This window comes from Artemia sp. Qi Xiang Cuo, chromosome 19, assembly GCF_049724085.1.
Source record: "Artemia sp. Qi Xiang Cuo chromosome 19, ASM4972408v1, whole genome shotgun sequence".
Classification (NCBI taxonomy): domain Eukaryota; kingdom Metazoa; phylum Arthropoda; class Branchiopoda; order Anostraca; family Artemiidae; genus Artemia; species Artemia sp. Qi Xiang Cuo.
The window spans coordinates 37,123,645-37,137,910 of record NC_142812.1 but is presented as its reverse complement, the minus strand read 5'-3'; the positions used below and the strand labels follow the sequence as shown (position 1 = coordinate 37,137,910).

Sequence of the window (14,266 nt, the reverse complement as noted above, 5' to 3'; positions counted from 1 at the left end):
GGAGGGGGAGGGGGTGATAACGAATATTATGCTGAAAAGGAGCATAAGGCAGGGAATCTAACGGTACCATTTTTGTTTCTTTTTAGTTTTGTATATAACCTAGGGCTATATGAGACCGTTAGGGGGTTTGTGGATGAGTCGTCATAAATGCGAGTTTAACCATGGAAAAGATCATAAAATTGAAACTCTAAAAATGCCTCTCTTTTGGTTTTAGTTTGGCTTCTTCTGGAGAGCCGCTACTCTACAAGCAAAGTTACACCTGCTCCCTCATTAAGTTTTACTGAGGTAGGAAATTAAACCTGTATTTAATGTTGTCCTCTTAAAAAAAAAACTCGTGTTGATTTTTTAATTACCGTTGTTTTTTTTTACTATCATTCCTGTACAGAATAATTCTAGGAAACCGAATCTTTTTTTTTCTACCAAGATAATGACAATACTTCACCAGTAGCCGTCCTAAACGAAAATAAAAAAGAAAGAAATCCCACCCAGATATGGCTCTTTTAACTTTTTTTTATTATTCCTATATTCACGGCACCAGGTACTTAAAGGTATCTGATATGCCGCTATTCATTTACCTCGTTCCGAAACCTCGAGGTTTAAAATGTCTGTTGAACCTTCTTTTGAAGGAGTCAACAGAGGGATTTGCGGGAATAATATCCACAGGAAGATCGTTCCAGATAGAAGTGCAACACCGGATGAAGCTGTTTCTCAAGTATTCGGTTCTTGGCGTGTCCTCCTACAGATTATTGGACCGAGCAGTGTACCTTCATGTCTGCCTTGACGGCTGGACAGAGTGGGCCACAATGCGAAAGAGCTCGTATGAGGGAGGCGAGCTCATTTACTTGTTGAAAACAGCCGCAGTCTTTAATTGCGAGTTTTTTTCTCTCTGGATTTTATTTCGTTCTTATTTTTTCTTGGGATCATTTTGTTCACGTTTTAGTTCAATTTTTTTTTTCGGAGTTTTACCATGTTGGTCGGTTTGGTTTCAGGTTATTTATAAGAAACAGGAAAAGGGACAGTTATCTAGGTATAACTTTAGGGCCATTTTCTGGCTATTTTTTGTACAAAAATCCGTTTGTTGCCACGCGAAATGTGGAAAATCAATACTACCGGAGCAGAAAGCAATGAAAATGATCAGTACTTTAAAAAGTATCTATTAGTTTGAAAGTCAAGTCAACTACCGTTGTTCAGGGTCTGAACGCCCCCCTATATATGGCGTCGTAAAGTCTGCGTATTTCTTGCAATAGTGTGTTCAGAAATTATGCAATCGTGTGTTCACGATTTTAACACCTTTGAGAAGATTGAAAACAACTATTTTTAAGAAGTCTATGGTGGTGCTGGGGGGGGGGGGCGTTGGTGTCAAAAATTTTAGTTGGTGAAAACGTTGCCTATTTGAACTTTTAAGTGGAAAATCAAGCAGTCTAAATGTTGACCTAAATATTTTTTGAAAAATGTTGAAGCATTTGAAAGTTGTATATGCGTTTAGCTTTTGACAGAAACAGTTTTAGAGCACACATTTTTGAAAAAGATATACTTCAGTTTTCAACTAAATATTTTTATCCAGTTTACAGGAAACATTTTTTTTCACTGCGAACTTCGGAAGTGCGCTTGGAATACTCCTCCCTCTCCGCCGTAAAAGCCGCTCAGCTCCTTAATAATCAGTTTCTTAGTTATATTATTAGGGTCAATGAATTCACGACGAAAAAAGATCGTTTAAAGAGCCTGATTTCACAAAAATACTCAGCGAAATTTTTGAGACGACCGTTAGAAAAAGAACTTTGCTTTTTTCCATAAAGCTGCCTTTTCATGTGCCTTAAACCCAGGGCCGGATTTAAGTTTTTGGCACCCCTAGGCTTAAGCGTTTTTGGCGCCCCTAGGATCAAGCGATTTACAGGGAAATTCCCGAAAATTCGTAGAAGCCCTGAACAGAAGGCAACTGATGAGTGATGAGCCAAAAGTAATACAAGAGAGAGTTGATACCGAGCTCTCATCTGCCATTCTTGGGAGACATCTGACAGTTTATAAGCGGCTAAGGAATTCCTGTGTTGTTTTAAGATCACTTTTCTGCGAATAAGCATTGCGGCGGCAAAGTGCACCTGGCACTTTGACGATAAATCACATCAGTCCAGTCTTTGTTAAGAAAAAATAATTCTTTTTTGGCACCCCCCTCCCGGTATTGTGTGCCCCTAGGCCGGGTCTACTGGTTCTTTGTGTAAATCCTGGCCTGCTTAGTCCCCTGGTTTAGATCCAAAATACCAGGGAGCCAACTGTTGCAGGTCATAATTAAACAAAAAGATATTGCCGAGTTGTAAATGTATAAACTAATGTCTCTCATAAATCAAGTTATTTACTTCTGTTTTGCGTGATAATGACTAATATAAAAAAATATAGAAGCTTTATTACTGTTCTTTACTTTTGGGCTATTGTTTACAACATATGGTCATTCTTATCGGTTGCCTACTTTATATATAATATGCCATTGACAATCTCGAGATAATAGGTTTTTCTTCTTCTTTTCAATCCAGTGTTTAGTAGTTGTGTTTAATTTTTATAGTGATTGGTACCATACTGTTTATGAAAAAGTGATTCACTCGAAGGAATGTTTTTTTTTAGTATTTTTAGTTTTGTTGTTGAATTTTCTGACTTTCATTGTTGTTCCAAGGAATCATTGTTGTTTCTAGGAATCGGTTCATAGGAAGTATTTATTGTTGTTCCTAGGAATATAGGTTTTTAAGTAAAATCAGGCTAAGATGAAAATCAGGTTCGATTGCTTTATGATTGCTTAAAATTATCGGAGGATCATAGGTTTACTATCCTGGGAAGGTTCTGACCTTTCCTTGAAGGCCATTGACACAGGCAGAGGGAATAAGAGGTATTATTGCTAAGTGAATTTCAATTTCACTGAATAATGATAAAACCAAATTTCTCAAGTTTTGGATTGGGGAAAGGTGCGAGGTCGTCAAATACGTATATTGTTGGTGCGCGATTAGTACTTTCCTGTTCTAGCAATACAAGGGGAAATGCTTAAACCTTATTTTCAGGATTTATATTTTTATATATCCTCCTTGGTCGCTTTAGAAGCGGTTAACTTGTACGAATATGTCCATTTTCAACATGGTTGTTTCTACTAGGGTGTTTTAAATTTTTAGGTTTTATAGTAACGGACGAGGGATTGAGAATGATTATGAACAGAATGTGATTATGAAATAAGTTTCAATGTCACTGTATTATGCTAATACATGCTTAATTCTGTGCTTGCATTAGAGGCAGATTTGCAAAAATTGGCTATTTTTTCAACTGTCATAAGCTATTCCTTAATTTATTGCAAATATAAGTCAGTGAACTACTTAAATACAACAGTTAGACCTTATGGTCAGGCAAAGAAAGAATAAACTACGGAAAAACAAAAGCCAACACAGGGAAAAGCAGACAACCGTGGTATAAACCAATGAAGTGTAATTTATGTGGTATTAATATGAAGGAGGGTTTGAAATATTCTAAATAATATGGATTTCCGGACATGTTTGATTTAATGGCATGTTTAATGTTTATATTTTGTAGTTTTTTTTTCACCGTCATGGTAAAGTACGGGTAACCCCCCCCCCATGGCAATAAAAGTTATCATTGAGGAAAAAACCTTAAACATATTTTTTTTCCATCTCTAGCTTTTTGTAAGTTTAGGAACCAAATTTTTCAGTGCCAGCCGCTGCTATGGGTAGTTACTGCCGTGATAAATATATGCCTCTTCAAGTTTAAAGAGTAGGCCTATATACTTTACTCATCCTTCTAGAAACAAGAAAAGTGAGTAACTTGAGGTGTATCTTATTGCCCAGCGAATTTTCAGTCAAAGCTAGCCGTGAATGTTTTTTTTTGAATTCTCGCCTTTGCATGCTTCATAAACTTAATTAATTTTGCCTCCGAACATATCAGATATTAACCCTAGTCTAATAGAGAATTGTGATTTAAAAGTTTTGGCTTTCATCCCTGTAATTCTATTATAGGAAGTCGTTTCTATAATTATAAAAATACACTACGCTTTAGGATGGGCTTAATATCTATGAATTAGCCTTCTCCCATCGGCCACGTTGTTTTCGTTGTGGACTGTCTTGGCTGGATTTAATTAATGAGATAAAATGGAGGCTATTGGAAGAATTTTGTTTAAAAACTGTGATCCTTGTGCAGCATCCTATCAATGTGAAGCACAGTTTATAGACAGTAAGCTTATCGCAGATAATTTCTGGTCTTCGGTCTCGGTGCGAACAAAAAGCTCCTCCCACTTGTTTCTGCCTTAGCGGATTAGTCTGTTATCGTCAATCACTGAGAAATGGTTACCAAGTGCATTATTCGTAATAGCGGGTTTCCATTTGTTTCGTGTCCAAGAGAAATCTGACTTGTCTACCCGCGAAAAGATCTGATAACGCCTATGTTTCTATCTGCAAAAACGTTCTCCGGAGCACTCGCACCCCTGTCCGGGTTTTTATAATGGGAGAGATAGAGAATGATCATACTGCTAATTCTATAAACTGTGATGTGAAGTATTGTAGTAAATGTTTATGAGTCAGTTAAAATAAAATCTAAAAGTAAAATAACTGCTAATGTGAATTCTTAAAGAACGAAAATGAATTTTATTGTTTTAGGTCGTATCCTGTAGTTTAAAAGTACGACTGTCCAACATGAAAACGCATTCCCTTCATATAAAATGTACATCATAGAAAATGTTTTTATTTTTGAAAGGCCTACGTGACACAAATCAGGCATGCATTACCACCCATTTTGTTTTAATTCTCAGTGATTTCTGTAGGTGCACAATGGTTTTTTTAAGTCCCTGTCAGCATGAGAGTAAACAGTCTTAATCGTGAGATCATAATGTTTGCAGTATTGGGCTAAACCTGTGGCGCCTAATAATTATATAAACTATGCTAACAACTGAGGAATAAAAGAAAAGAAAACAATTCAATCACTCAAAAACAAAACGAACTAGCAATTAAATAAGTTGGAGAACTGTGTCATCTGATTTCGGATTTTAATTATTGCATTTCTTGCAGACACCCTTTGAGACCTAAGGAGTTGTTCAAGTGTTTGATTATATGACTGGTAAAGTGATTCAAGGTTCATTTCAGGGATTACTAAAGTATCGGCTTCTCTTCTGAGAAAACCGAAATATGACTCGTTTATTCTATTTGTTGTGTTTTTTCAGTATTTTCATTTGGCCTTTAAAAACCCCGTTTTTGCTCGTTTTTCATTCTTTATGTAAAAAAAATTAGCTGTAAATAAAAGCGTAAAAAAAACAATTGATTTGTATGATAAATATTCTGGTATTTTTTGTGAAGATAATTTTGAAGGGGGATGGCCAAATGGACCACATCCTCGTGAATAGATGTTGTTATTAAGTGTCATTTTTCGTTAAAATAAAACAATAAGTTGTATTTATAATGAATGGAAATAGCGATGTTAAACTTAAAATGAACAAAAATTATACTACAATGAAAGGGGCTACCACTTCTCTCATTTCTTTCCTCGTTACGCTAAAATTTGACTGCCTGCCATATAATCAGCAAATATTTAAAATTATTTAGAGACTTATGGTCGGGTAAAACAGCCATGAAATTACATGCTATGAAGAGGCAAAAAATCCCCCCCACCCATCGCACCGCCCATAACAAGGTTGTTTAGATTGAAACTTGTACTGTGGCTTTTTAAAGTTCTATATCAGAACCCTTTGATGTGTAATTCATACATTATGTTTTAAAAATTGGACATCTGATATATTTTTTTTGCTAATCGGCCTAGCAAAAATGTCCGCCTGTTGTTGAGCTCATGCTTTAGCTCAATTAAAAGAGAATTTATTGATCCCATATTTACGATCCTGTGAAACTGCACTATCAAGTACCGCTCCTATTGAATCTCCTAAGCATCATTATTGTCTCTAACCTTTTAATACCTAAGATATTAATAGAATGAGAAGCTTGCGTTGATCTCTGTCATTTCTGACTGCCATTTCTTTTAGTGAGCCATTGGTTTCTTCTAAGATATTTTATTTTTCTATAAACGTGAAAAATGGCTAAATATATTCCTCTTCGGTAAATATATTTTGCAATATTTAGGTATTTTGTATCACATACATTATACATGGGGCGTCAATTGGGGGGTTGCAGGTGGGTAATTGAAAATATCCCCCCTCCCTATATTTTCGTGAATTGGTGACCCTAACATTAGGGCCGTTTTTTAGCACTAAGATCTTACATCTAAGATCTTGCATCTTTCTGCAAAGATTATCGTTTGTTAACTCGTCTTTGTTCAAAGATCTTACAGCTCACTGATTTTAGCAAAAAGTGTGAAGGACGCCACTGTTCTGCCATACAGAACAATGATGAGAGAACTTGGATGATATGCTCATCATTGTTCTCAGACCGCTGATCAGAGCAGAATGATGAAAGACGTTTGCATGAAAACGACAGAAGATGCAAGATCTTAGTTCAAAGATTTCACTTTTAAGCGTTTCAAACAGTTCGTGATAACGAACTGTAAGTAAGGAGCGACCCGGCTCAATGGTAACCGAAACTCTAGAAAACGGAATTTTGATACCAATAGATGCATCAAAAGAATCAGATTTTAATTGTGATTTCAAATATATAAGTTTCATCAAGTTTCCCATCAAAAATCTTACCCATGAAAAGTTACGCGCCTGAGAAAATTTGGCTTATTTTCGAAAAAAAGGGAAAAGACCCCCTAAAAGCTATATAACCTTAATGAAAATAACACCATCATATTCAGCGTATCAGAGAACCCTACCGCAGAGGTTTCAATATCCTATCTACGAAAATGTGTAATTTTGCATTTTTTGCCAGAAGAAAGATCACGGGGGCGTGTTAATTTGTTTTTTTTTTCTTTTTCCCAGGGGTAATCGTATTGACCCAGTGGTCCTAGAATATCATGATGGGGCTCATTCGAACGGAAATTAAAAGTGCCCTTTTTAAGTGACCAAAACAATTGGAGGGCAACTTGGCCCCCTCCCACGCTCATTTTTTCCCCGAAGTCACCCGATCGAAATTTTGAGATAGCCATTTTGTTCAGCATAGTCGAAAATCTAATTAATATGTCTTTGAGGATGACTTAATCCCCCACTGTTCCCGGGGGAAGGGCTGCAGTTATAAACTTTGCCCATTATTTACATATAGTGTTGGTTAATGGCAAGTATACAGGCGTTTTCAGGAGGATTTTTTTTCTAGTTGGGGGTCGGGTTTAGAGTAGGAGATACGTGGGGGGATCTTTCCATGGAGGATGTTTTCTTGGGGAAGGGAAATTTCTAAGAAGCCAGATTTCCGAGAATTAGTTAAGAAATCATCAGAAATCAAACAAAAACAAGTTTTTTTCAACTGAGAGCAAGAAGCAACATTAAGACTTAAAACAGAGAGAAATTATTATTTTTATGAGGGGGTTCGCCCCCTAGTCAATACCTCGCTCTTTACGCTACAGTTTTTTTTAGTACTTTCAAAAGAGCCATCTATTCTAATTAACCGGCCTTTGATTCAGGGGTTTGTGATTCGGACAAAATTCGAACCTTAGCGTAAAGAGCGAGGTATTGACTAGGGAGCGAACTCCCTAATATACGTAATAAAAACATACGAATATAGAAACTCGTTACCTAAGTTAATTCTTGAGTTACTTCAGAACAAAATTTCCAGAATGCCAATTAACCAAAAAAAAGGAAAATTAACATGAGACTTTCGTTTTAATTATTCATGTACGGTGAGCCAAAATCAAAGCTGCATTAATTCAAAAATGTTCAGAAATTAACAAAAGAAAAGAAGTTTTTTTAACTGAAAGTAAGGAGCGACATTAAAACTTAAAAAGAACAGAAATTATTCCGTATATAAAAGGGGCTTTCCCCTCCTCAACACCTCGTGCCTTACGCTAAAGTTTTTATTGTTTTAAAAAATAAAGTTGTGAGACAGAGTCAAACTTTAGCATAAAGAGCGAGGCGTTGAGGACCACTCTCCTGGCACAAATCGCCAAGTTCTCACTTAAAATTGCACTTTTTTATATTTCAAAACCTTCTTTGAATAATTTGATTCTTCCTTCCCTGAAATTTTTGCTCTAGACGTGTATGTTCATACTTTCCATAATCTGTTTAAAAAATTATTTGTTGTGGATTATACTAATGGGCATAACAACCAAATCTTGTTCAAATTTACTTTAAATTACATTAAAGATAAATCAGTAAGGATCATGAGTAGTGTGTTAAATTTGCCAAATATGACATTATCTTTTTTCTCTAACGCAGCAATCTTGTTAAAAATGAAAAGAAAAAAAAATATTTGAGTGGATTAGATCTTAGACAAATGCATGACTGAAAGTCTATCTCATTTCAATGGAAATTAAATGACGGCTCACGTTTTCTGCCCAGTTTTTCGTGGTTCTAGGCTATTTATGGATGACAATGCACATTCTTGGCACCCCGATTGTTACTTGGATATTAGGCTACCATATGTTGTTTTGCTTCTAATTTATTCTTTTGTATTAGAATAAATGGACAGTTTTCTTACTAACGGTCTTTACTTTTTTCCAAGGAGAGAATGACAGGTCGCACGGTTTCATAATAAAATCCAGAGGTGGGATCAGCTCTGGTAAACCCCCGAGGGATATTTGTGTTTCAAAAGCATTCTCGGAAGGCGTTTGTGTTTCAAGACAGTGCGCTAGATTTGATAGAAAAGCTCGGTATTTTATACTAATTTGCTAATTTTAATAGTGTTATTTACTATTTGACAAACAAATAGTATAAAAAGTGCAAATTTTAGAAGATATAGAAAATTTCAAACAGGCACATTAATACATAAAGGGGGGGGGGGGTAATTGCCACTCCCCGTTCCAGATATCTCCTTCCTAGATTTATAAGAAAACCTTTTCCTAGTATTTTCGTTGAAAAATACCTTTTTTTGGTATTTTAAGTGAACGCAATCTTTAATACAATAAAGTCCCCCCCCCTAAATTTGGAAAATACCCCCATTTACTAATTTCCTATCAAAAAAATTTACTGACAATTGTTTGTTTCAAGCAAACGTTATTGATTAAGCCCTGCCATTCTTGAAGACTTATGATAAAAATAAAATTTTCTATTACATTGCTCTTATCTTAGGATATGAATTCTTGCAGCTTTGAGATATAACATTCAAACCTTATTGTAAAGAGTGGCGGCATGAGAGGAAGGAGGATGGTAACTCCCCTCCTATATAGTATGATCTATGTTCATTTAAGCATTAATCTCTCTCTTAAGTTTAGAAAAAATTAATTCATTTTTATGTGTTTTCAATACCATATCTAATATTGCGCTGAACGCAAGGGAAGCTTAAGCAGCCCCCCTCATTAATACACTGTTCTTTACGTGAAAGTTTAACTTTCTTCTCACATGCTTAGACTTTTTGATAAATACCATTTCTGCCGTAAGAGAAGAGCTGACCTTCCTGTCGTACATCTAGATATATTCCTCTAAGTGAAGCGAGTCAAAGAGGCGGTTTCCCTCCGCAATAAAAAGGACCTGAACCTGAAATTTTGTAAATCTGATGTTTCAGCCCCCCCCCCCCCTACGCCTCCAAGAAAAGATCTAATGACATCTTCTGTAATGGTCGCCACAACTACACAACACTATATAATCATTTTAACTATTTGTGTGAATTGTCCATAATAACCTTTAAATTTTGTATAGACTACAGTTGTTTAGAAACAAATGTGCTACTGCGAGACATTATGTTCTTTGAAACTGGGAGATGAAATAAATAGCTTGTTGACGGTTCTAAAATGATCGTCTATCTTATGCATTTACATTTGGAGTCAAACTCGTCTCACTTCTGTGCGGTTTTTATATCATTTTGGCATTATTTGGTCCAAAATATTGACTTTTTAGCCCAAAGTGGCAGAATTTTGCACTTTGCTGTGAAACGGTCTCTTTTGTTGCTTAAAAAGGTCATTTTTAATTTTGAAATTCTTTTTGAACGATCTCCCTCTCGATATTCTATGACCATTGGGCCGATATGATCAAATCGAAAAAAAAAGACAAAAAGGGAAGATAAGATAATATTTGTTTTCAAAAGGCTATCACAAGCTCTAATAGAGCCAAATTCGCTTCATATATCCTAAAAGAGAAAGAAAAACAAAGAAACAAATAATACAGCAAGACAAAAGTAAAAGAAACGCTATACAAGCATAAAATGGTCAATAAAAATTTAACGCAAAAGAAAAATGAAAAAATTCCAAGTCCTAGAAGTTCGTTTTGAACTTTATGAGACTAATGGAAAAAACAGAAACAGAGAGGTTGGGGGATAAAACAAAATCACAGGCCAGAAGAAAAATATTGCCGAATTTGTATTCAAAGTCAAATACTGTAAAATAAAAAAAAACACTTAAAATCAAGTAATAATGAAATTTTTACAATTAAAGAAAGGATTGTGCCGAAGACTATGCCAAAAATGAAATACAGCATAAATAAATATCACAAATGGGCAAAATAAAAGTGACCACAGAAAAAAAAGCATGATTATTGTGACCATACACCAACAACTAAAATAACGGATGAAGGAGTTAATTGCGGTGCAGGACAGATCAGGAATTATTAAGGCGCTTCAGAATAAAGGGGATGAAACTTTTCCGGGACCTCTCACTAACGGTATGGATCGGTGAATAAGTTGGAATTGCCAAAGAAGCTAAGCGGGGGAGTCTGGGTCTAATGGGGTCGTAAAAATTGGGAAAGATGTTCTCAGTTCGAGGATTAGAAATTGCAGATGTAGCAAACCGCAAACAAATTTGTTCTCTCCGTTCTTTTAACGTGGTAATGCGTGCGGATTTAAGAAGGAAGGAGTATGGATTTTTGCGCTCTGTAGATGATCCTGAGCGAACGCTTTTGGACCGACTCAATTTTTTCTCTGAGCTCACATAAAAGATGCGAATGCCAGACCGGACATGCATATTCCAATAGCGGCCTGATAAATGATAAATAAACACGGAGGCAATGCGTCTTAGGGCAATTAAATTTGTTTAAAAATTTTAACATAGATAGTGAAAAATCTGCTTGTTTAACAATATTTGAAACATGCATGTCCCACTTAGATTATTAGAAATTGTGACGCAATGGAGTTTAACATGTTTCACAATCTTCACAAGCATTTCGGGTGGGACAGGGTCAAGGAAAACGGGAGTGGATTTCAAGAAATTTATCGTCATTGGGCTATATTTGATTTAGTGGAATTTACTTTCATATTTATATTCTTAGCTTTATCCGAAACATGGGTTAGGATTTCGAGGGGGTCACTTTTAATATTCCTGTGACATACTTCAAGGACCGACAAGTCATCCACGTATTTCCACTTTTGGGGGGAATTCCTTACGAATATCGTTAATCTTAACAAGATATAAAATTGGTTCCAATAAGGTTCCTTAAGGAATTCCACAGTAAATAGGGAGGGGGCAAGAGAAAATATTTTTGTATTTTACAACTTGAGATCTATTTGAAAGAAACGATACAACAATATTTATTAAGAGAGGATCAAGTTCAAAGTTAACCAGTAGCGAACGAATTAGGGTGGTCTTGTCAACCAGGACAAAAGCTTTTTGAAAATCAACCAATACAAGGTTCAACCAAACAGTTGATTTCTCATTATTGCTTGCGATGGTGTGTACTAAGTGCACAAGGTAAAAGGTGATGGTAATGGGGTAATGGGTAATGGGGTTTTCCTTAAATTACAAAACTGTCGGAATACGAGGACAAATTTAAACTTTAAGCAAGTCACAGAGGAAACCTTTAGAAAGTTTGGAAAGAACTGAAGTGAGTGTAATGGGGCGTATGTTGGCGAAAGGCAGACTGGTGTATTTTTTGGGACAGGTGTTATAAAACCTTGTTTCCAGCAACTTGGGAATTTACCAGATTATGTGATGTGGTTGAAAATATTTGATAAAGGTTCAGCAATTTTGTCTGAAATGGCTTTCATCAAGTCGATTGGGATGTCCAAGGGACAAGTGCTTAATTTTCTAAGCTTTGGGATTGTATTTATAACATTTAGGGAGAAATTAGGAGGAAGGACATATTGAGACTATATGTTGGAATAGTTGGACTTGAGCCAGTGAAAGGGAGAGACTTTGAACGATGGAAGCAAGGTACAAGTTCAAATCGTTGGCAGTAGAAGGGGGGGGTACCAGCGCTATCCCTCACCCCTGCTGCCACCTACAACTTTTTTACATAGTTTAATGGGGACAGTGTCAATGACCTCTTTCTCCAAGGTCTCTTTCTCCAGGTGTGTTTTTGGCACGCTCGAGGCGAATGTTATGATCCAGAAATAGGAAACCTTGTCTGACAGGTGACGTCAAGTTAATTAATGTCTTTGGAGTTCGACCAGAATTGTTTCCACGGCGAGGTTTAGATCACACGTGACAGCTGATGTCATGATTGATTGATTTGACACGAAAGGGGAAGTAATTTGTTGTTTTTAAGGGGAATTATTGATTCACGAAAGGTGAATTAATTTGTTGTTTCCAAAGACAATTGTTTCCGAGCGAATTCCTAAATTAATGGCTTTGGAGTTCTACCAAGAGAATTGTTTCCGACCGGATGTTTTGATCTTAGCGATGAATTGTTTTAGCGCGGGAATCAGGTTTCTTAGTAATTTGAAATGTGTCATCGCAGAGATGCCAAAAACAAAAGGAACACGCTGAAATTACGTTTAGGGATTATTTGGGCGAAACAGTATTAGACATCTTAGGGAATTATTTCAGTGAAACAGTTAGAGACATTTTAAAAGATGATTTAAAAGATGATTTTAGAAGAGGATTTGAGGGTGAATCTCTGTGGTCGTTATAATACACAAGTTCCATTTGAACAGTGTCGTGAGGTCCTCTACCCCAACCCCAAAGGGTTCTGATCCCCCTACCAAACCCCGAACGAAGCCCCCCGTCCGCAAAGGTTCTCCGGGCTCCCAAAGGGCCCCCCGGAGCCCCAAAGGCTGCCGAGCCCCCATTTTAATAATGTTTAAGGCTTTATTATATCTCCAGAACAAATTATTATTTTGGGGAATTATTTCGGTGAAACAGTTAGAGACATTTTAAAAGATGATTTTTGAAGAGATTTTAGAAGAGGATTTGAGGGTGAAACTCTGTGATCGTTATAATACACAAGTTCCATTTGAACAGTGTCGTGAGGTCCTCTCCCACAACCCCAAAGGGTTATGATTCCCATACTCTAACCCCGAAGGAAGTATCCGATCCTCAAAGGTCCCCCAAGTTCCCAAAGGACCAGCCGGCCCACGAGGGTCTCATAGACCCTCAAGGGCCCTCCCCGGGCCCCGTCTTTCGGGGATGTGTGTTTTCTGAAACTCATGATTTGGGGTATGTAAATTACTATTTCGGACTTTTCTGAGCTAGATTTCTTAGTCTTTCGTTAGTGTGTGTTGTCTGAAACCTATGATTTGGGATGGGTGGATTGCAATTTTTGGCTTTTCTGAGCTGGATTTCTGAGCCGTTCATAGGTGTGTGTTGTCTGAAACTTATGATTTGGGATGGTTAATTGCTATTTCCGGCTTTTATTAGCTAGGTTTCTTAGCCTTTCATAGGTGTGTGTTGTCAGAAAATTATGATTTGGGATGTGTAGTTTGCTATTTGGACTTTTCAGAGCTAGGATTCTTAGTCCCTCATAGGTGTTTGTTGTCTGAGACCTATAGCTTGGGAGGAGTAGTTTGCTATTTCAAGCTTTTATGAGCTAGGTTTCTTAGCCTTTCATAGGTGTGTGTTGACTGAAACTTATGATTTGGGATATGTAAATTACTATTTCGGACTTTTCTGAGTTGGATTTCTTAGTCTTTCATAGGTATGTGTTGTCTGAAACCTATGATTTGGGATGTGTTGGAATATTTCAGTAGCGTTTTGTCATGGTTTACCTTGTCAGAGTTACATTCGTTTGATTTTTCAAACTTCATTTGGATTTCCTTCGTCGAAATGCAAGAGTTGCAATATTTCAGTAGTGTTTTGTCGTTGTTTACCTTGTCACAGTTACATTCTCATGATTTTTCAAAGTTCATTTTGAATTTCTTTCATTGAAATGCAAGAGATGGATTATTTCAGTCGTGTTTCGTCATGGTTTACCTTGTCACAGTTACAGTCTCTTGATTTTTCAAGGTTCATTTTGAATTTCTTTCGTTGAAATGCAAGAATTGGAATATTTCAGTAGTGTTTGGTTGTGGTTTACCGTTTCACAGTTACATTCTCTTGATTTTTCAAAGTTCAATTT

At 36.5% G+C, this 14,266-nt stretch overlaps 1 protein-coding gene across 5 annotated transcripts in view; it reads left to right on the top strand.

Annotated features, from left to right (window-relative positions):
- The window catches only part of ATP7 (copper-transporting ATPase 1), a 304,355-nt gene that overhangs the window by 21,292 nt on the left and 268,797 nt on the right, over nucleotides 1-14,266 (top strand). For 2 of the 5 annotated variants that reach the window (XM_089105401.1, XM_089105400.1), the window contains exon 2: nucleotides 215-285. The exons of the other annotated variants lie outside the window; for them this stretch is intronic. The gene's annotated coding sequence lies outside the window, so the exon portion shown is untranslated. The remainder of the gene's footprint in view (nucleotides 1-214; nucleotides 286-14,266) is intronic. 5 annotated transcript variants of the gene reach the window in all.